Below are 20958 nucleotides of genomic sequence, written 5' to 3'. Positions count from 1 at the left end.
GAATATGAGGGTTGATAGGTCGGGAGTAGCTCTTTCTTGACGGGCCATTTGATGAGTTGTATGAAACTTTTGGTATTGGTGGGTGAGATGGAGTATTTGTGAGTTGCACGCTTGAAGGAAATGTAAATAATTTAATAGATGAAAAGCAGAATGGTAATGAGAGTGATAATTGGTGAGGAAGAAGAGAGAAAGAGCGTTTGTATTTATAGGCGAGCTCTCTGAAATTCGTGACGGTCGTCACAGGGGTGTGACGGTCGTCACGCGCAACGGATGCGTAACGATCGTCTACAACGGTCAGATGCTCGTAACGGTCATTTGCATGCCATGTGACGATCGTGGCAGATCCGTGACGGTTGTCACGTCTGTGAGACGGACGTCACCCTATAGCAACGGTCGTCACACGCTGATTTCAATTTTTCAACACAAGTTTCAGCAGCATATGATAACATCAAAAATGATAACTAAGCAATTTAATTTTAACAACATAAATGAAAAAAAATAAATAAATAGATGAAATAAGCATAAATAAATGAATAGCAATTGAATTAATAAATTGAAGTTAAATGTAACATAGGAAAAAATTGTAGCGATAACATAGCAAACAAAAGCAATAAAGCAAAAGTAATGTAATATATAAATGTGCTCCCTCCCCACATAAAACAAAGCAGTGTCCTCAGTGCTTAGTGCGAGTAGGAGAAATCAGTGGTCAGTATTATTAGCCACATTTTTGTCCCAATGCAGCGACATCTTCATTCAGATAATGAAACTGCTCAACCACTATACCCATCAGGCCTAGGACATCAAAGCGTATGAGCTTTATCTCTTATTTCACAATGGTGATATCAGCTTGGAAAGCATTCAGACGGGTGATGAGCATGGCATGATTATCAGCAGAAGATGGAGGAACCGGTTCATCAATGTTATAATAGTTAGGAGGTGTTTTAGGATCAGACTCTTCCTTATGGATAGGGTCATTGATACACTCATATTTAGGTGGGGTTGCTGGAGGTGAAGGTGGATCAATAGGGTGTTCCTCTAAGTCTTAGAGCCAGTTATCGCGGTTGTGAACACCCGTTTTCTCATGGTTAGGCAAGGTAAAAAGTCGAACCACTTCGTTACTGATTAGATAATCAAAGGTATCCGTCCCAATGTTTCCTATGATTCTGCGGTCAAAGCAAAACTCGATATCCATTGGAAGGATGTTTCCAAAAGGTACAAGCTCATAAAGTGGGCGTACAAGTCCGATGGCGTCTGCTATCATGGTTACTAGGCCACCTATGATTATTGGGGTACGGTTATTCTTAGCAAGGTGGACAAATCTTTCCATTATGAATGTCACTATATTTACGTGTCGACCTTGATCGACACAAAGCAAGATGAAGAGTTCATCTCGGGACACTAAGGTGTTATTCTTTTCCTTACCAAATAAGGTGTGGGCTAGTATCTTATGAAAGTATCGGATAGCAGGGTTATGGATCTTTTGTGAGTGCATCTCATTCGGGTTAGGGTTGGATTCTCCAGATATGCTACCCCAGAAGTCATCGAGGTCGATGTCATCGATTAGGTCCTCCTGGCGGGTAGTAAAAATGAAAGGGCCACTAGGGAATCCTAGGAGGTCAGCAAGGTCTCGACGGGTATAGGTGAAGTCCATGCTAAATAACCTAAAGGATATCAACCCTTGTTAAGTCCGTAACCATGCTCAGGGATGTATACAAGGGAGCTCAGGAATTCTAAGGTTAGTTCATGGTACGTGACAAACCGTCTCTTAATGGCTGCGTTCTCCCACCTAAGCTGGTTAAACATATATAGGATGTTATCTCGGATGCCTAATTTATCCATGGTCGGTCCATCATAATATATGGTCAATGCCATATCCTTCCGGGCTAGATATGAAGGTGAGAAAAACAAGAAAGGGGGTTTGAATTGTTTTAGAAAATAAAAGTTTTTTCAAAAAATAAGAACACACAAAATTTTGTACTGGTTCGCTTAGAAAACAAAGCTACTCCAGTCCACCCGGCCAAGGTGATTTCGCCTTCAAAAAGGACTTGATCCACTAATCTTGAAAGATTATACAACCAATCGTCTAAGAGAATGATCTCTTAGTCCTCTCAAGTATACAGACTGCGCAGAGTCACTTGAGGAACAAAAGTAATTTAGAAAAATAAATTTGTAATAGAAAGTGCTTCTAAGAGTAAGCAAGTATTACAGCAAAATCATTTGAGCAAGAGTTTTCACATATGAGCAGCAGCTCGTGAAAATTGAGAGAGAATATGAATGACTTTTTATGTGCGTTGTTGTTATGTCTCAATGAGGTAGGTTGTCCTTTATATAGTAGTGAGAAGGACCGTTGGAGTGATGACAGAATATTAGTCTTTGATGAGCATTCAATGTCATTACTTTTGTGTTTCTTGCCATAACCGTTTTGTTCCCTGAATAACTTCTTTCTTAAAATACTTCCTTTCCATATTGAGAGATTCTTTCTGTTACTCTTTCTGGATTTCGTGAATCTTCATCAGAGTCTTGTTGTATCGGAGTCATTCTTCAGAAGGAGATCATGTCTGAATTCATCAGAGCTTCTCAGAGTACTAGTCTTCTAAAAATCATCAGAACTAAGACCAGTAGATGTTAGAGCTTCTGGTTCTTTTTTATTTTACTGTCTTGCTTTGCTTAGAGTCAGAACTTCTTGGGCGCGCTTCTTCCTCAGATGCGTCTGATCTTCTAGTACTTTGTATCTGATCAGTGATTGTATCTGAAAAAATGATCAGAGTCTTTTTTTGCTGTTCAGAGTCCTGCACACTTAGAAAAATTTGGTTAGGGTGCCATTTTTGGTTTCATCCTTTATTATCATCAAAATCCTAGAATTCTATTGTAGAACCAATTTTGTTTTTACAAGATAATCATACCGCCTTCATTGAACTCTGCCTCTGAAAATTGTTTGTGTTTTTTGCATGATGAAAGTTATTAAGTAACTAGTTAGTAATTTTCCTGTTTGTCAGTATCTAATATGTCTAAGTTAGTTACTAGGAACAACAAGAGTGACTGCAAAGAATCAAGAAGAGGGGAGCAAACAAAATAAAGAAGAAAATCAAATAAGGGAAAATAGAGTGTAAGAAAATAACAAAAAGGAAAAAGGGTGGGTTATCTCCCACTGAGCACTTTGTTTAATGTCGCAAGTTCGACAGTAGTGTCGCGTTGTACTAGGTTTGGGGTTGAGCGGGCAACTCTATGAGTCTGAGACTGTTCAAATAGTCTCTGTTTTCTATGTTATGATAATGCTTTAGTCGCTGCCCGTTTACTACAAAAGGGTCACTATTTCTACCTTTTATTTCTATCGCACAACTATTGAGAACTTTGGTGATCTCGAAAGGGCCAGACCACCGAGATTTGAGTTTTCCTGGAAAGAGTTTAAGTCTTGAAATGAATAGCAGCACTACGTCGCCGACTTTAAACTCCTTCCTAGAAATGCATTTGTCATGCCATCTTTTGGTTCGTTCTTTGTAGATCCTGGAATTCTCGTAAGCGTCCAATCTCAGCTCTTCTAATTCGTGGATGTCCAGAATCCGTTTCTCGCCTGCGGAAGTGTAGTTTATATTTAGGGTTTTAATTGCCCAATACGCTTTATGTTCTAATTCCATAGGGAGGTGGCATGATTTACCATAAACTAGTTTGAAGGGTGTGGTTCCTATCGGGGTTTTGTAAGCCGTCCTGTAGGCCCACAAAGCTTCGTTTAGTTTGGATGACCAGCCTTTTCTGGATATTCTTACGGTCTTCTCAAGAATTTGTTTTATTTCTCGATTCGAGACTTCGACTTGCCCGCTAGTTTGTGGATGTTACGGTGTTGCTACGCGGTGTCAGACTCCATACTTCAAAAGGAGTTTTCCAAATATATTTGATATGAAGTGGGAGCCACCGTCACTGACTACTAATTTTGGCACACCGAATCTGGGAAAGATAATGTTTTTGAATAACTTGATCACTACTCGTGTGTCATTTTTTGGAGAGGCTACAACCTCGACCCATTTTGAGACATAATCGACAGCAACGAGTATGTATTTATTACCAAAAGAAGCTGAGAATTGTCCCATGAAGTCAATCCCCCATACGTCAAAGACTTCTACTTCTAAGATTCCCGTTTGTGGCATTTCATCGCGTCTTGAGATGTTGCCAGTGCGTTGGCACCGGTCGCATTTTATAACCGCGTTATGGACGTCTTTCCATAGAGTAAGCCAAAAGAGGCCGGATTGCAGGATCTTAGTGCAGGTCTTTGAGGTACTTGCATTCCCTCCATAGGGAGCGGAATGGCAATTAGAGATTATATCATCGATTTCATCCTCAGGAACACATCGACGAAAAATACCGTCGGTCCCTCTTTTGAAAAGAAGAGGTTCATCCCAGTAATATTGTTTTAGGTCATGAAAGAACTTCTTCTTTTGTTGGTAAGATAGGTCCGGTGGAAGTACTCCGACAGCTAGGTAGTTGACAAAGTCAGCATACCATGGCAGAGTTGCATTCGCGTGTACTTCTTCCACGGATTCTTCTATTTTTGTATCGTTTAATGTCAGTTCAGACATATCGTTTTCCATTTGGGCTATGAGTCGTTCGTAAGGGAAATCGTCAGTAATTGGGATTTGTTCAGGCTTATTCCCTTCGAGACGAGATAAGTGGTATGCTACTATGTTTTTAGTACCTTTCTTATCTTTTATTTCTAAATCAAATTCTTGTAAGAGCAGGATCCATCTTAAAAGTCTTGGTTTGGCATCCTTCTTACTTAACAGATATCTAATAGCGGTGTGATCGGTATAGATGATAATTTTTGCCCCTACTAGGTAGGAACGGAATTTGTCCAAAGTGAACACGACGGCTATAAGTTCTTTTTCAGTGGTGGCGTAGTTCATTTGGGCAGGATCTAGCGTTCTACTCGCATAGTAAATAGCATGAAGCTTCTTATCTTTCCTTTGTCCCAGTACTGCGCCTACTGCGTAATCACTCGTATCGCACATGATTTCAAATGGTAATCTCCAGTCAGGTGGTTGCATTATGGGTGCGATGATTAAAGATATCTTTAGTTGGTTGAACGCTGTTAAGCATTTTTCATCAAATATGAAGTCAGCGTCTTTCATTAGTAATCCTTAAGGTGGCTTGGTTATTTTTGAGAAATCTTTAATAAAACGTCAGTAGAAACCGACGTGTCCTAGAATGCTTCTTATTTCTCGTACGGTTTTAGGAGGTTGAAGGTTCTCTATAATTTCGATTTTAGCTTTGTCTACTTCAATTCCTCTGTCAGATACCACGTGACCTAATACAATTCCTTGTTGAACCATGAAGTGGCATTTCTCCCAATTTAAAACGAGGTTTACTTTCACGCATCTTTCGAGTACCATTTCGAGGTTAGATAGACATCCTTCAAAACTCTACCCGCAAACAGAAAAATCATCCATAAAGACTTCCATGATGTCGTCTATAAAATCGGTGAAGATTGCCATCATGCATCTTTAAAATGTTGCGGGAGCGTTACATAAGCCAAATGGCATTCGTCGGTAGGCGAATGTACCATAAGGGCATGTAAAGGTAGTCTTTTCTTGGTCGTCAGGATGGATTGGGATTTGAAAGAATCCTGAATAACCGTCTAGATAGCAGAAGTGAGAATGCTTAGCCAATCGTTCAAGCATTTGGTCAATGAAGGGTAGAGGGAAATTATCTTTACGAGTGGATTTATTTAGTTTTCTATAGTAAATGCACATTCTACTTTCGGTCACAACTCTTTGTGCTATGGATTCGCCCTTCTCGTTCTTAATGACTATAACACCCCCTTTCTTGGGTACTACATGAACGAGGCTAACCCATTGACTATCTGAGATCGGGTATATGATTCCAGCATCTAGAAGTTTATTTACTTCATCCTTGACTATGATGCTTAGGATTGGGTTGCTCCTTCTCTGGTGTTCTCTAGAGGTTTTACAGTCTTCCTCCAGCATAATACGATGCATACAGATTGAAGGACTTATTCCTTTTAGATCGGAGATGTTATATCCTAACGTTGTTGGATATTTTCTTAGGACATCTAATAATTTCTCAGTTTCCATCTGTCCTAAGTCAGCGTTGACTATTACTGGTCTTTTCAGTTCAGTGTCTAGGAATTCGTATCTTAGGTTCTTTGGTAGTGTTTTTAGTTCCAAGTCAGGTTTCTTTGGGCATGCCATGTGGTCGGGTGTAAGTGATAAGCATTCGCTTAGACTTTCGTTTTGGTATGGTTCATGCCAATTATTGTCTTCAAAGATTGGAGGGATTTGGATTTTTATTATTTCAGAGTATGTGGTTTCTTCCATCTCCATCTCTCTCACGCATTTGTCTATGACATCAAGTAGATAGCAGGTGTCGTCTATAGCTGGCACTTGTAAGAATTGGGTTAAGATGAATTCAACCTTTTCCTCTCCAACTTCGAATGTCATCTTACCTCTCTTTACGTCTATTATTGCTCTGACGGTAGCCAAGAATGGCCTTCCTAGTATGATAGGTGTACTGGCATCTTCTTTGATGTCCATGATTATAAAGTTCGTAGGGATGTAAAATTGTCCTACCCGTACGGGGACATTCTCTAGTATACCGACAGGATATTTGATTGAGCGGTCAGCTAATTGAACAAACATCTTGGTCGGTCTTAATTCTCCCATATTGAGCCTTCTACAAATGGTTAAGGGCATTACGCTAATGCTGGCTCCTAGATTGCATAGAGCTTTGTCTATGACGGATTTTCCAATGACACAGGGTATGGAGAAACTACTTGGGTCTTTTAGTTTGGGAGGCATGTTATTCTGGATTATGGCGCTACACTCTACAGTAAGTGTAACTATTTCGTCATCCTCAATCTTTTTCTTATTGGATAGGAATTCCTTAAGAAATTTAGCATAGGAGGGCATTTGTGTGATGGCTTATGTAAAGGGTATCGTAATGTTTAATTTCTTCAGAAGTTCAACAAATTTCCTAAATTGATTTGCAGTTTTTGACATTTTGATTCTTTGAGGATACGGAATGGGTGGTTTATACGGAGGTGGAGGCACATAAGGTTTCTCTTTCTCTTCGGCCTCCTGGGTATTATATTCTGTTTCCTTTGGTTCATTCACCTGCTTAGTTGAGGTTTTATCTGGTTTTTGGTACATGGCAGGGTTTTGGAGTCTCACATCTATGGGTCCGTCTACTTATTTTCCACTCCTCAGTATAACGGCATTTGCATGTCCCTTTGGATTAGGTTGCGGCTGTCCAGGAAATGTTCCAGCTGGAACGGCTGTAGATGCTTGATGTTGAGCCACTTGTGAAATCTGTGTTTCAAGCATTTTATTGTGGGTGGCTAAGGCGTCTACTTTGTTCGCTAGTTATTTAAGTTGCTCGCTAGTATGTATGTTTTGGTTCAAGAAGTCTTTGTTTGTTTGAGCTTGGGTAGCTATGAAGCTTTCCATCATCAATTCGAGATTTGACTTCCTAGGCATGTTAGGAGCATTATTAGCTGGTTTTTGATATCCAGGAGGAACGGCTGGCACTTGGCCAGGTGCATACAGGGCATTGTTATTCTTATACGAGAAATTAGGATGGGTTTTCCAACCTGGGTTGTAGGTATTTGAATAGGGATTTCCTTGTGTGTAGTTCACTTGATCTGTTGGGACTCCTTCTAATATTTGACATTCTTGTGTAGTGTGTCCAGGGTTTCCACATAACTCACAGTTTGGAGTTACAACATCCACGGTGGTTGCGGGTGGTATGGTCAAGTTATCTAATTTTTGAACAAGGGCATCTACCTTTGCATGAACATGGTCAAGGCTACTGATTTCGTACATTCCACCCTTTGTCTGGGACTTTTCCACTGGAGTTCGTTCACCTCTCCATTGGCAATGGTTTTGGGCCATGTTTTCAATGAGTTGATAGGCTTCGGTGTATGGCTTATCCATAAGTGCACCGCCCGCGGAAGCGTCTATTGTAAGTCTTGTGTTATACAGAAGCCCATTATAAAATGTGTGAATGATCACCCAGTCTTCGAGACCGTGATGTGGACATATCCTCATCGTGTCCTTGTATCTCTCCCACGCTTCGTAGAGAGATTCCACATCTTTTTGTCGAAATCCATTGATTTGAGCTCTCAGCATAGCAGTTTTGCTCGGAGGAAAGTATCGGGATAAGAAAACATTCTTCAGTTCTTCCCATGTTGTAACGGAGTTGGAGGGCAAGGATTGCAACCAAGCCTAAGCTTTGTCTCTTAGTGAGAAAGGAAAGAGGCACAGTCTTATAGCATCTTGAGATAAACCATTCGCTTTTACAGTATCGGCGTACTACACAAACTTGGCCAGGTGTTCATTAGGATCATCTGTTGGATTTCCAGCAAATTGATGTTGTTGGACGACTGATAATAGTGAGGGTTTTAACTCGAAATCTTTTCGATTTATAGCGGGGGAAGCAATATTGTTGTGAGGTTCTTGTTGGGACGGGGTAGCGTAGAATTTAAGAGGACGATTCTGTGGTCCTTCTTCAGCCATGTTTGGTTTTTCTTCTGATTTAGGAGGAAAGGAGATATCGGTAATACCGTACTTTTGTTGATATTCGTGTATTCGGCGTCTCACGTATAAGAAACGCTCTAATTTAGGGATTGGTGGTTCTAAGTTATCGCCTTGTGAGCGAGTACTTGGCATACAATCAGGGAAAGAAGGGAGAGTAAATTAGTTTTTATTTTTACCTTAGTTTATACCGTGCTGTAGCACCTCAAATTTGCCCCCCTCATTCATGCATTCATTTTTAGGTCATTTAACATTTCATCTTGCATTTCATCATGTCAATCAGAATTAGATCCAAGAAGCTTGAATATCATCCAAGACACTTTGTGGGTTCTATCTGGGTGATCAGTCAACACAAGGGTATGATTTGAGTTACTTCCAACATGTTCAAATGGGTCCTATTCATCATTCAAAACGCTAATCTTGAAGGAGCAAAAGTCTGTCATGCTCGCTAGGCGAGCAACACAGTTCGCCTAGCGAGTCTGAACTGTCATGCTCACTAGGCGAGCAAATTCTTCGCTAGGCGAAGCGCACGCGTTTTAAAAATAAAAAACATATAGCAGAAAAATCTTGGACTTGGACCTCTCTCATTTGAGCCCACCAAGCCACAAAAATCAGGTTATAAATTCTAAAAATTCAGTGGAAAAACCCTAGAGAGGGAGAGCTAACAGAACTCAGAGCAGCCTCCACAGACACTGAAGAAAAAACTCCTTTGCACAGGATCACCTCTACCAATTCCATCTCATATAAACCCTAAGATTGCTTTGCAAACCCAACCGGGCAATTCAATTTCATTCGATCTCTCCAATCAGGTTTGCCCTATCTCCATTACTTTATGCTTTCAATTTGAAATTTCTAAATGTATAAGGCATTATGGTTGAATTTGGAAGAGTGTGTATCGTTAGGTGTTGCACACGGGTTCAGATATGCACGAATGTGTAAAACAATGCCTTGAATGTTCAATCGTTTAATTTCTGAAATGTGTACCATAGGGTTTGGGGTTACTGAAATCGGATTGTTACCAAAGAAGAACCCAGAACCCGCAGGCATTCGCTAGCACCTCACTCAGCGAATCTGCAGCGAAGCGGTAACGATAGTGAAAGTAGTTATTTTTTTTTCTTTTTTCTGTTTTCTCTCTAATCCGTCTTGTGTTTGTTGGTTTTTTCTGTTTCTATTGCATCCGTGTACTGTTTACCTGACACTGTGGTTTCTATGATTCTTTCGTTTGGTGCAACTCTTGATTGCACCCCATCTTGTTATTCTAACTGGTTTGTTGAGTTTTTGTGAGGGCTGACATGAATCTTGAAGAGATAGCTTGCTTGGTATTCCATTTTATTTGTGGGATACTATTGTGGAGAATTATTCTGATTGCTTTGCTGACTTGCTTTCTTTGATGGTGCTAGCTTACGAGATCACCGGTTTCTTGCTTCTCTAGTTGTTATTACTTCAGATTTTTATCCGTGTGGTAGATCTCTTGATCCCTTTATCTTTCCCGCATTTTACCGCTTTCTTAGCTGGAAGACCTCGATAGGAGGCGATGTTTTTTGTGTGTTTACTTTTGTGCCCAAAGACCTCCAAGAAGAGGCACCAGTGCTAAAGATCTCCATGAAGAGGCAATTGACGGATAAAAGGGATTAGTAGTCAATCCCCCGTTATTCAGTGTGTCGTTCTTTATGCTCGTACTATGTGTCGATGCTTCAGAACAAAAGCCCAAAATCTTTTGTCCGGTCAGTCAATGGAGAGGGTTCCACCTTTCTGAATCCCCACTTTTTGTCTTGAGCTCACCCTGCCCAGGGTTAAGAGCTATGAGGTCTTATCCTCATTACCCTTTTGATCTGCTCACCCTAACGTTCAATGTCAGTGGTTAAGAGCCCATTTGATTACCTTTCCATGGCTTGTTTGTCGAGGTTGATATGACCCCTCTTGACTAAAGCCCTACCCACGCATGTTTGAGCCCCCCTTGTTATGTGTGTTTACTTTTATGCATGTTCGTTTTGTATGGTGTGGTCGTCTCCCCATAGGATTGCTAGGCTTCGTATAGTCTCTCGTCTGCATGCCAATTAAGGTAGCACGGTTCCTTCGTCTAGGACTTCCTTTTTGCGTAAGCATTCCTAAAACACAAATAAACTCATTGATTTTTCTTCTCCTAAGAACACGTTAACTCCTTCTACTACAGGTGAGTAAGTCTCCAAAGGTCGAGCATCCGGTAGATCGCGTAGTAACGTCGTTCACTTAAAAAAACACAAAACAAACAAATAGGTCAGCCGAGCTACGAAGACTCTGGTTCTCATATTCCGATGAGATACGTATGCAGTGGATGTGACATCCGTGCGAGTCATTTTCTTTTGACCCCTCTTTTAGTAAATAGTACATTAGATAAACCCACACCCTTTGGACAAGAACAACAAGAGTGGATCCCGTAGAGTACTACGGATGCGTAGGGGTGCTAATACCTTCCCTTCGTATAATCGACTCCCGAACCCAAGATTTGGTTGCGAGACCTTGTCTTTTCCTTTCCTTTTTCCAGGTTTACTTCGAGCATTTCCTTTCCCTCCTTTGGGATAAATAACGCACGGTGGCGACTCTTCTGTCATTTTTCTTTCTTTTTTCGCCGGTTGTTTCGTTTCGCATTTAGGTTGCGACAACTGGCTACTCTGTTGGGGACACGGTTTCCCTAAGCGAGTCCCTCCTAGCTTTTGTAGGTTTCTTGTTTGTTGGGTGTTTATTCTTTTGTACAGTTATTTACTTTCAACATTTATCTGCTTTATCTTATTGCATTATGTACATATGCCTGCTGTATCTGTGGGTTCTGTGGTTTGGTTGTTTGTTGGGGTGGGATGTTCTATGAGAGATAAGCCCACTACCCAGGCTTGAGCGTACACACAGGTTCTAGAGTGGACAGTCATGAGGCTTGCATGGCATGTTGCTACGTTAAGTCGTTCATGAGACCCACATCCAGACGAGGTTTCTTTCGGATATATTATGTCCTATGGGTGTTCCATAACGACAGATATTCCTTTAGAAATGGTTGACTCTGGTGACCATTTCCTGAGAACTCAGTCCAGGCCTCTCCTCTGAGACGCGTTTATGTTAGCTCAGGTGGGCGCATTCTCGTTGCTCAATTCGAGGACCCCGAGACTGGGAACTTGCTTTAGGATGTCCTGTTGAGGGGAGTCAGTGGAGGTCTTTTGTCTCGTAATAATGCCAAACCTTCGGTGGTAAACATATTATTCGACTGAAGGGCTGAAACTTATGAACTTATGTTCTTAGAACCTACCAGCGAGGGGCGGGCTAAATTCAGGAAACCTTAACCTCCAACCAACCCGGTTTTCTGGAGCAAAGTTTTGATCTTTTATTATATTCCTTAGTGGGTTTCTCTTCAGACAGTGCAACCTGACAGTTGTCCAAGCGGATACAGCAGTCCTGATTTCCATGTCACTGCATTGCATCACATCATTTTGCATTCACATCATTTAACACATGTTTCTCTATTTCTAGGGGTTTATATCTTCTTCTTGATTCTAGTCGGGGTTTTCTGGTTCTCATCCACGGCTCAATCTTCTTACACTGCTCATCTAATGTGAGACTAGAATCAAAGGGGTAGAATGCCCTTTGGAATTGATAAACATGTCATTTCATTTGCATACCTATTAGCATGTCTTGCATAATAGGTACCGCCGCAGTGTTCTCAGTTGTTTGGTGTTCCACTAGCAGGATAGCTGATTCAGGAATTCACCTGTACGGTACCCGCAGAAACCACCAGAGGGCAATGGAAAGCCTACAAGCAGAGCTCGTTGAGATGAGGATCCGCATGACCAAATTCATGGATGTGGTTCAAGGGGTGGCTCAGGGACAGCAAGAGCTCAGGCAGATGATGCAGAGGAATCCCGCCGTTACTCAACCAGAGACGTTGACTGATCCTCCAGCTGGAGAGGTTAACGGACCCAGTGGACCAGGGCCTACCCCAATCCCACAGGTCAACTCCGGTCAACAACCCGTCCATGATGATCAGGACGACCAGTTCACCCAGATGCAGGAAGACTTTAGCATAGGCCATGGCATGGACCCCATGTTTAGAAGGTTAGAGGAGAGGCTGAAGGCCGTGGAAGGACAGAATCCTCTGGGAGTAGACGTTGCTGACTTGGGATTGGTCCCAGGCGTGAGGGTGCCACCGAATATCAAGGTCCCAATATTTGACAAATACAGTGGCAACTCTTGCCCAAAGACCCATGTTCAAGCCTATTTCCGTAAAATGGTTGCATACTCTGACGATGAAAAGTTGCTTATGTACTTTTTCCAGGATAGCCTAGTTGGGGCATCCCTGGAATGGTATATGAGGCTGGACAGAGCCCACATCCCCTGCTGGAGGGATTTAGCTGAGGCTTTCGTGAAGCAGTATCAGTATCATGCAGACATGGCTCCGGACAGAACTCAACTTCAGATTCTGTCTCTTAAAAGCAATGAGTGCTTTAGGGAATACGCTCAACGCTGGAGGGAGACAGCTTCCCGTGTTCAACCTCCTATGTTGGAGAAGGAAATGGCTAACATGTTCATGAACACTCTGCCCGGACCTTACTTGGAGCGCTTGGTGGGTTGCAATGCCTCCAACTTTGCTGATGTAGTCTCTAGCAGCGAGAGGGTGGAGAACTATTTGAAGACATGCAAGATCCAGAGTTGAGGTGGATCTTCATCAGGGGTGAAGAAGCCGTTCATTCAGGGACAGAAGAGGAGAGAAGGGGATGCAAATGCCATATCTTCTTAGCAGAATAGGGGTAACCGGAGGAATAACTTTCAGAACTATCATCGACAACCGTATGTTGCGGCTGTGAACATTCCGGCTGCAACACCACTACAACAACAACAACCACAACGTCAGCAAACTCAGTACCAACAACAACAATCGGGTAACAGACCCGCCTATCAACAGAGACAGAGGATGATGGATAGGCGTTTCGACACTCTTCCAATGTCGTACGCTCAGTTGCTTTCTAGTCTTCAACAACTATAACTTGTACAGTTAAGCACTCTGGCTCCTCCTGTTGGTAGGCTGCCGGTGGGCTACGACGCCAACGCTAGGTGTAGCTTCCACTCTGGGGCACCTGGCCACAATATTGAGAACTGCAAAGCTTTTAGGCATGTAGTTCAGGACCTCATAGATTCAAAGGCCATCAACCTTGCACCGGCTCCTAATGTCGTCAACAATCCCATGCCACAGCATGGTAGTGCGAATGTTAACATGGTTGAAGGAGAAGTCGAATCAGTCAAAGATGTCGGCCAGGTCTCTGCGGTCAACGATGAAGATGGGGATAGTGATTGCGACATTGATAACTGGGTGCGTTCGAGGATCCCGGGTGAAGTCGTCAACAATTGGTCTTTTGAGGAGATTGTCCAAGCCACTTTTCTGGAGGAGTAATTTTTCTTGTTTATTCATGCATGTCTAAGTCTTACGTTCCGCCCAGGGCGTAATGACTCATTGTAGGGCTCATCTATGTGAATGCCTGCATTTTCATCATAAATAAAGGACGTCTTTTTGCATTCAAATATTTTGTTCATTGTCTTTCTATTTTTGTAGTTTAAAAAAAAAATCAAAAAATATCTGGCAATGTTTTGTTTAGTTTTCACTTTTTTCACACTCATAAGCACATACCATCACTCGTGCAGATGCACATCACCGGATCCTATTGATAACGGTTCTGCTAAGGTTCACTTCGACTTGGAAAATCCGATCTTTCAAACTGAAGAAGAGGGTGATGAAGACTGTGAACTCCCTGAAGAACTTGCCAGGTTATTAAAGCAAGAGGAAAGGGTCATTCAACCGCATCAAGAGTCTACTAAAGTGATTAATCTTGGCACCAAGGACGTCAAGAAAGAAATCAAGATAGGGGCTGCTTTGGAAGACGATGTGAAGAAGGGGTTGATTGAATTACTGCAAGAGTATGTTGACATCTTCGCCTGGTCTTATCAGGACATGCCCGGGCTTGACACAGACATCGTGGTACACCGCTTGCCTCTCAAAGAAGGTTGTCCTCCGGTCAAGCAGAAGCTCAGAAGAACAAGACCAGAGATGGCTGTCAAGATAAAGGAAGAAGTGCAAAAACAGTTGGATGCAGGGTTTCTAGCAGTCACCAATTATCCGCCATGGGTTGCAAACATCGTTCCAGTACCTAAGAAGGATGGAAGGGTACGGATGTGTGTCGACTACCGGGATCTTAACAGAGCTAGCCCTAAAGATGATTTTCCATTACCTCACATCGACGTTTTGGTGGATAACACGGCTCAGTCCTCCGTATTCTCCTTCATGGATGACTTTTATGGCTATAATCAAATCAAGATGGCACCAGAAGACATGGAGAAGACAACATTCATAACCCCATGTTGCACCTTCTGCTACAAGGTGATGCCGTTTGGTCTGAAAAATGTCGGGGCAACATATCAACGAGCGATGGTGACTCTTTTCCATGATATGATTCATCGTGAAATCGAGGTTTATGTTGATGATATGATTGCCAAATCTCAGACGGAAGAAGAACATTTGGTGAATTTGCAGAAACTGTTTGAGCGTTTGAGGAAATTCAAGCTGAGGCTTAATCCGAACAAGTGTACTTTTGGGGTGAGATCTGGAAAACTACTGGGTTTTATTATTAGTGAAAAAGGGATTGAGGTGGATCCGACCAAAGTGAAAGCGATACAAAAAATGCCTGAGCCAAGAACAGAGAAACAAGTCTGTGGTTTCTTAGGGAGGTTGAACTACATTGCAAGGTTCATCTCTCACCTAACAGCCACGTGTGAGCCAATTTTCAAATTGTTAAGAAAAGATCAGGCTATCAGGTGGAATGATGATTACCAAAGGGCCTTCAAAAAAATAAAAGAGTATTTGCAGAATCCTCCAATCCTTATGCCTCCAGTCCCAGGGAGACCGCTGATTATGTATTTGACAGTACTCGATAATTCCATGGGTTGTGTTCTCGGTCAACACGACGAGACAGGTAGGAAAGAGCATGCCATCTACTACCTGAGTAAAAAATTCACAGACTGCGAGTCGAGATACTCAATGCTTGAAAAGACATGTTATGCACTTGTATGGGCCGCTAAGCGTTTGAGACAATACATGCTGACTCACACAACCTTATTGATCTCCAAGATGGATCCAGTCAAGTATATATTCGAGAAGCCAGCTCTCATCGGAAGGGTTGCTCGTTAGCAGATAGTACTGACAGAGTACGATATCTAGTATACATCCCAGAAAGCCATCAAGGGGAGTATTTTGTCATACTATCTTGCTCAACAGCCGGTTGAAGATTATGAGCCGATGAAGTTTGATTTTCCAGATGAAAGACTGCGAAGAGCCAGTTGTTGAGGAGGGACCTGATCCAGACGAAAAGTGGACTTTGTTGTTCGACGGGGATTACAATGCCAGAGGAAGTGGAATTGGTGTTATCATTACTACTCCGAAAGGTGCCCACATGCCTTTCACCGCTCGGCTGACTTTTGAGTGCACCAACAATGAAGCTGAGTATGAAGCCTGTATCTTGGGTATTGAGCAAGCCATTGATTTGAGAATCAAGACTCTGGACATCTTCGGAGATTCAGCTCTGGTGATCAATCAAGTGAATGGTGATTGGAACACCCTCCAGCCCAATCTGGTCCCTTACAGAGATTACACGAGAAGATTGTTGACTTTCTTCACAACAGTAAAGTTGTATCATATACCTCGTCATGAGAATCAGATGGCAGATGCTCTTGCCACTCTATCCTCCATGATCAACGTGATTCGGTGGAACCACGCTCCCAGGATTGATGTCATGCACCTCGACAGGGCCGCGTATGTGTTTGCTGCTGAACTGGTAGTTGACGACAAGCCCTGGTATCACGACATCAAGTGCTTTATGAAGAATCAAGAGTACCTTGCAGGGGCATCCAACAATGATAGAAAGACTTTGAGAAGATTGGCAGGCAGTTTCTTCTTGAACAAAGACGATGTTCTTTATAAGAAGAACTTCGACATGGTTTTGCTCAGATGCGTGGATAGACACGAAGCAGACATGTTAATGCAGGAAGTGAAGGTGAGAAAAACAAGAAGGGGGGGTTTGAATTGTTTTGGAAAATAAGCGCTTTTTTCAGAATAAGAACACACAGGATTTTATACTGGTTCGCTTATAATACAAAGCTACTCCAGTCCACCCGGCCAAGGTGATTTCGCCTTCAAAAAGGACTTAATCCACTAATCTTGAAAGATTATTACAACCAACGTCTAAGAGAAAGATCTCTTAGTCCTCCCAAGTATACAGACTGCGCAGAGTCACTTGAGGAATAAAATCAACTTAGGTAAAAACAGAATTTGTAATCTAGAGTGCTTCTAGAATAAAGCAAATATTACAACAGTAAGAGCAAAAAAGAGGTTTCACGTTCTGAGCAAAAGCTCGTGAAAGACTGAGAGAGAGAGAGAGAGAGAGAATATTTATGTGCGTTCAGGTGTATCTCTCAATGATGTTTGCCGTCCTTTATATAGAGGTGAAAGGACCGTTGTAGTGATGGCAGATATTTTGTCTTGATGAGAGTTTAATGCCATAACTTCTGTTGTTTCTTGCCAAAACAAGTTTGTCTCCCTGAATAACTTCTTTCCGGATATAGTTTCTTTCCTTTTGAAGTTGTAGTTGTCGTTACTCTTTTTGGATATGGAAAGTCTTTGTCAGAGTCTACGTTACTTGTTAATCTGAGATCTTTTAGATGTCACTTCAGAGTTTCTGATAGTCTTGTTCTTTTAGATCCTTAGTGATCATACATGAGGAACTTTAGAGCTTCTGATATTCTGTTATGCTGTTGCTCAGAGTCAGAACTTCTAGAGAGCGCTTCTTCTTCAGATGCTTCTGATATTCTGATATACTGTTTTGCTCAGAGTCAGAACTTCTAGAGCGCGTTTCCACTTCAGATGCTTCTGATCTTTTGGTACTTTGTGTCTGATTTGATTCTGTATCTGATGAGGCGATCATATTCCTTTATTCTTGTTTAGAGTCCTGCACACTTAGAAACTTTTCGTTAGAGTGCCATTTTTGGTTTCATACTTTGTTATCATCAAAATCCTGGAATCTGTTGTAGAACAATTTTTTTCTTACAATCTCCCCCTTTTTGATGATGACAAAACAAACTCTATTGACAGATGAAAACATTCAGATACAAGAGTTTATCAGATCAGATAGAAGTGAGCACCCCCTGAGATAAGCTAGGGAGTTCAGAAGTTCTTACCAGAGCTTCCAAGCAGTGAAGTTTCCAGATACCTTTCTGCAACTTTCTAAGTCAAAAAGTGTTAGATGGATTTATTTTATAGAATAGTATGTTTGCAGAGTGCTTAAGGCATTAGACAATTTTTCATTAGAGCTGTTTGATTTCTCCCCCTTTTTGTCAGAATCAAAAAGACTTAACGAAATAATAAGCAGGAAAAGTATATATATATATATATATATATATATCCAGATAAGAGAAAAAAAACATCATAGACAAAACAGGAAAAACAACAAGCAAGAAAACATCCTAGGTGCCTAAGGGTTGGGAGGAGGAGGCATTCTCTGAAGTAGTTGGTGCAGCAGATTCTCAATGTTGGCGTTGACCGTGTCTTGTTGATCCAATCTGACTCGAACTTCCTTCTGCTCTTTTTGAAGCTCCTCAAGAGTCCTGAGAACCAGGGGGACAAAAGTAGAGGACTCCCCCTGAGTCAGAGCATTCTGTTCTTCAGCGGCTTTAGCTTCAGCTTCAGCAGCAGCTTTTGCTTCAGCTTCAGCAGCGACAGCAGCAGCAGCTAGAGCTTTGGCTTCAGCTTCCCTTACCCTTTGAAGGTCTTCTTGTCTTGCTCTTTCTTCGGCTTCCCTTCTGGCCTGTTCCTCAGCTTCTCTGGCTAAGCGCTCCTGTAGTCTTGCCTCAGCGTCTCTGATAAATTCGTTTCTGTATTGCTCAGAGAGATTCTTCAACTTAAAGGCCTCAGAGGTTATCCAGCCAATGACTCTGTTCCAGTGTGTCCTCACAGAGGAAGGATCATCACTGATGCCAGAGTTTATGGTCAGAGACTTGACCTTTTCCACTGATGCTCCTGCAAACAGCATAATTGCTTTCTCTAAGGTTGGCAGGGAGTTTTTTGGTTCAGAGGGTGGAGGTGAAGGGATTGGAGGGCTGAGGTTGAGAGTTTGAGGTTCAGCGGAAGTGTTTGGAGGGGTAATGTCAGAGGTGTTGGGGTCAGAGGGTTGAAATTTCAGATGGAGTGATGGTTGGTTGTTCTGTGGGTGGTGAGGTTACTTCAGGTTCAAGTGGAGGTTGTTGTGAAACATGGTTTTGGGTCTGAAGTTGGACTAGGGTAGGAGAAGCGGGGTCAAAGGGTTCTGTGTCAGAAGAAATGACAAAGTAGGGAGGTGATTTTGGGGCTGAGGATAAGGAAGTTGTTTGATTCAATTGTTCAGCTTCAGATATGGGTAAGGAGGTATTGGCAAGGTTAAGTTTTGGTAGTGGTTGAGATGTTCTGGTCGTTGAAGGAGGGGTTTCAGATGTGATGTAGAGGGGTGTTGGTAGAGGGATAGAAGAAGCAAGTGACTGTACAGAAGGAGCAGGAGAGGCAGACTTACCAGAGGACTCATGCAGAGGTGCTGGAGGTCTTGAACCAGATGATTCTCCTAGCTTCGCTTTCTTCGCCTTTGATGTCTTCTCAGATGGACCTCTTTTAAACCTTACAAAGTCTGGAGCTGAATCTGGCAGTTCGCTCAACCTGAATTCTGAGATGTCCACTCCTTCATCCTTTAGACGTTGGAGATAGAAGATAATTGCTTCTTTGGGTTCTTCCTTGTAGAACATATAGAGACCATTTGAAATTTTTCTCTGATCTTTTAATGCTTCCCAAGAGGTGTCCAATGTAGGTCTAACGATGACCTTCTCCAGAATCCCAATGCTCTTCAGATTCCTGGAGTTCAGAGGCTTTCCAGTTTCTATTGCCATGTCTTCCATGAGCCTGTGTTTTACCAGATGGTCCACGAGACCATTTTCTATCAGTACATCTGAGATTAGTATTCCCAGAGGAATGTATGTTCTTGGCTTCATGTGATTTATGGTTTCTCGTACAGAATCTCTGAGGTATTTGAATAGAAGTGCAGGGAGGCATAACTTCAGACCTTTGAGAATGCAATACAGAATGCATTTCTGATCTGTGTTGATGTAATCTGATGAATTTGACGTTGGGCGATGATGGATAGTCCCCAGAATGATTTTGAGCCAAACCCGGAGATTCTGATGTAGTTCCTTGTTCTTCGAGGGGTTGCCTTCTGCGTTTAGTTTGAAGATTGTTGGGTTGATTTCTTGAGCTATGTATTTCGCCCTGGGATTGATGTTGTAAATTCTTCTTCCTCCAGCTTTCTCCATGTTCAGCAAGGCAGCGATTGACTTTTTAGTTATCACAATTTTTACTACCAAGACGTAGGGCACGATGAAATGATTGTCAGCATCAGCAAACCTCCAGAATTCTTTAATGAGATTTGGGTAAACTGGACCGTAGAGGCGTTGAGAGTAGTTTGCCCAACCTTGTTTATGAAGTTCTCCAGTGAGGTCTACTTCATTTCTTCTTATGTTATCAAAATCCACTAGGGATTCACACAGCACATCCAGTTTTTCAAAAGGTGTTGCAAGGTTAATATGGGGCTCACGGTCAAGAATGTGAGGCTCCTTGTAGACTGGTGTTGTAGTTACGTCGGTAACCGTTGGAGTAGGGTTGCTTGTGCTTTGAGCTGGGTTGCTGGAATCCATTTGCTGAGAGAGGTTGAACACAGATTGTTGTTGAGCATCCATGGAGTTGATGAAGAACTTGAGATGAAGATAAACTGTTTGCAGAAATGCCTGAGAGAACTTGGGTTAAGAGAGTGAGTGAGAGTGAAATGTGTGCTATGTGAGAAGAAGGTGTTTAAATACCCAAATGGAGCGCATGCAAAACGACACCCAAATCAGAGTTTAGCACAAAAACCAAGTTAGCACGTTTAGAGGGAGAAATGATTATGGCTCATAAATGATGTCTAATCCCAACAGTTTGCACACTACTCAAGGAGATCTCAAGAGTTTATTCCTTGATTACTGCTGGACAGCTGTCTAGAAGTTCCAAGGTTAGACGCAAGTCACTCCACGTGTTTTGATGTATCTGATCTTCAGGAATACCAAACGATTGGTTCCTGGAGATTTCTAACTCAGAAAACTTCTAACTGGGTAGAAGTATCAGAGTCAGAGGCAGAATCCATTTGTTTATGTCAGAGTCTCTTTTAACAGCTTCAGGGCACATTTTATTCAGGGCAGTTTTGAATGTTCAGATTTTCTAGGATAAAGAGGAATCTATCTTCAGCTAAGGGTTTAGTAAAGATATCTTCCCATTGATGATCTGTATCAATGAACTTCAAAGTTACTA

The 20958-nt window shown here is 42.0% G+C and overlaps 1 non-coding gene across 1 annotated transcript; it reads left to right on the top strand.

The window, feature by feature from the left end:
- Window positions 1-8028: 8028 nt before the first annotated feature.
- LOC127132939 (small nucleolar RNA R71) lies at window positions 8029-8135 on the top strand. Its single transcript, XR_007806942.1, has one exon. It is a non-coding gene; the product is annotated as a small nucleolar RNA R71 (small nucleolar RNA).
- Window positions 8136-20958: the final 12823 nt, after the last annotated feature.

Source organism: Lathyrus oleraceus, chromosome 3, assembly GCF_024323335.1.
Source record: "Lathyrus oleraceus cultivar Zhongwan6 chromosome 3, CAAS_Psat_ZW6_1.0, whole genome shotgun sequence".
Taxonomy (NCBI): Eukaryota; Viridiplantae; Streptophyta; class Magnoliopsida; order Fabales; family Fabaceae; genus Lathyrus; species Lathyrus oleraceus.
This window is presented reverse-complemented; position numbering and strand designations above follow the sequence as displayed.